We start from the raw sequence: 2787 nt of genomic DNA on the forward strand, positions 1-2787 counted from the left end.
TCGGCTCTGACCTCCCAGGTTATGGATCACGATTGGATGAGCCTCTTCAGGAGGAAGCCCACTTTTGTGGCCAAACAATTGATGTTTCTCCTCCTCCTTTCCTTGTGGGGCCTGACCACGGACTGAGCCTGCTCCTGAAATCGGCTGTTTCCTCTGCGGCCCGGCCCGATGTGAAAGGTCACGTCTGTGTCTCGGGTGAACTCCAGCGCACTCGGAGCCTCAGCGCGGCCTGGGCTGATCTTGGCCTTGGGGAGGGTCCCCGGCCTAGGGCGGCCGCAGGGAAGTGTCTGCGAGGGGTGTCTCCTGTCTGCTTCCCCGGAGCTGGAGGGGAAGACAGAGAAGAGGCGGGTGTTCTTTTTTTAAAGAAACGGCTTAGAGACATTGCTCGAGAAGCCAGCCTGTGAAGGGCAAGCCGGCCAGGGCCCAGGAGACTAACCTGTGAGGTCCCTTTGCTCACCGTGTCTCAGGGGTGCAGCCTCTCGAAGTCTGCCCAGGCCTGGCCTGTGAGGCTCCGAGGGGCTGGCTGGGAAGGAAAGGGGCAGAGGGTGTAGGGAAAGCTCGTAGATGGACACACCCTTCCCACCCGGTGTGTAAAGCTGGTGGAGAAACCCCTGCAGGAAGGGCGGGATCCAGGGAAAGGGCCCTGCAGGGAAGGAGCCAAGTGCACCGTCACCCGCCTTCCTGTGGGTTTGGGCGGGTTTGGGCGGGCGGTCAGACTCCTGGAGGCCTGCAAAGGGGCCGGTCTCAGACAGCTCTGTCTCCTGGATCTGCCTCAATAAACAAGATCGAAGGGAAGGGAAGGGAAGGAGAAGAAAGGAAAAGGGAAGAAAAGGAAAAAGGGAAGTAAAAATGTTGGACATTCAGGCTGGGAGCACTTTCTCAGTTTCAGCAGGAGGGAGGGCAGGAGGTTCAAGTCCGCATTCGTCCCGTTCCTGAATCTGACCGCGTCTTTATAACTAGTGGAGGGCGAACACCAGGCCGTAAAGGTCTCATACTTTCGCCGGCTCGTGTTGACACAGAGGCAGCCAATTCTGATAGTCCCACAGGCGGCTCTTGGCCAAGGTTCCCACTCCAATTCCCCAGGCGCTGTCCTAGGCCCAGAAGGTCCAGGCGTTTGGCAGGGGCCTGTGCAGAGGGAGGCATGAAGCTCTAGGCTTCCAGGCTCTGGTCTGTAGAGGCACTTGGGAGAGGCCCGGGTGATGGCCTCCAAGACAGCATATTACAGCCCGGCCGGTGTGGCTCAGTGGTTGAGCACTGACCCATGAACTGAGATCACTGGTTCGATTCCTGGTCAGGGCACATGCCTGGGTTGTGGGCTGGATCCCCAGTGGGGGGTGTGCAGGAAGTAGCCCATCAATGTTTCTCTCTCATTATGTTTCCATTATCTCTCTGTCCCTCTCCCTTCCTCTCTAAAAAGTCAATAAAAACATATTTAAAACAAAAAAATCTTTTAAAAACCCACATTGTGTTATACTGTATTCAATCTTCATTATGTTTCTGTATATATTCTATAGGTATGCCAACTTTAACCTGTACACTACGGCAAGCTCCGTAATCAGGAGCACAGAGGCAGGACTGGGGAGCTGGCATTTTAAAAACCTTTCATTATGAACCCGCACGCCCACAGGAGCTGAGAGAGGAGCTTTACATGGTACCATTCTCATCTGCCTTGGAGAACGGGTGGTTTTCCCAGGAGGGACGGTACCAACCACATGGAGGGCTGGAGAGAACCCACAGGCCGCCCCGTTGGGGGCGTGGAGGGAGAATTCGGGGGGACAGCATCGGAGCCGGAACATTCCGACGGGCTTTAAGCAAAGCCACGCACAGAGGATGCAGCCTGCCCCGCATCAGGTGAGCGAGCCCGACCTGCAAGCCGCGGCCTAAGCTTCAGGGGAGCAGTCACGCCCGGCACTGCGACGCCTGCAGCCCGGAGCTCACGGACTCTTGCCGGCGCCAGGCCCGGTCGGTCGGTCTGTCTGTCTGTCTGTCTGCAAACACGCGTGTTCGGCAGAACATGGTTATTTAGTTTCTCTTGCTTCATTCGTTCAGGAGTCCTTTTCCCAAAATTGTTTATCGATTTTTGTTTATTACATCACAGACTACTTAAAATAGATAACATTAGAAGGTTTCCATTGGTAAGCAACAGAAATGGGCTTGAGTCAGCCACCAGTTTACACTGAGGGTAGAAGCAGGGGCAAAGGCGGGCAGGAAACAACTGTGCGATTACTCATCTCCATAAACTTCTTACCAGACTAACCAAGAAAAGAGGGAAAACACGGAGTATCTAGTAAGAAACTCGGTCGGGCATGTTGGTCCCGACCCCACAGGCATTGAAGGGAAGAACAGCTCACATAACTCTATGTTTGCAAATTCAGAGACTGAGATGAAAAATACCAAATTCTTCAAAGACACAAACTAACAAATATATAATCTGAACAATTACATGTATACAAAATTGAATTTCTACATAGAGCAGCGGTTCTCAACCTGTGGGTCGCGACCCCTTTGGGGGTCGAACGACCCTTTCACAGGGGTCGCCTAAGACCATCAGAAAACACATATATAATTACAGATTGTTTTTGTGATTAATCACTATGCTTTAATTATGTTCAATTTGTAACAATGAAATTGGGGGTCACCACATGAGGAACTGTATTAAAGGGTCGCGGCATTAGGAAGGTTGAGAACCACTGCCATAGAGTATCTTCCGAAAGAAAGAAAGAAAGAAAGAAAGAAAGAAAGAAAGAAAGAAAGAAAGAAAGAAAGAAAGAAAAGAAAAGAAAAGAA

The sequence above is a fragment of the Myotis brandtii genome, unplaced genomic scaffold (genome assembly GCF_000412655.1).
Source record: "Myotis brandtii unplaced genomic scaffold, ASM41265v1 scaffold227, whole genome shotgun sequence".
Classification (NCBI taxonomy): Eukaryota; Metazoa; Chordata; class Mammalia; order Chiroptera; family Vespertilionidae; genus Myotis; species Myotis brandtii.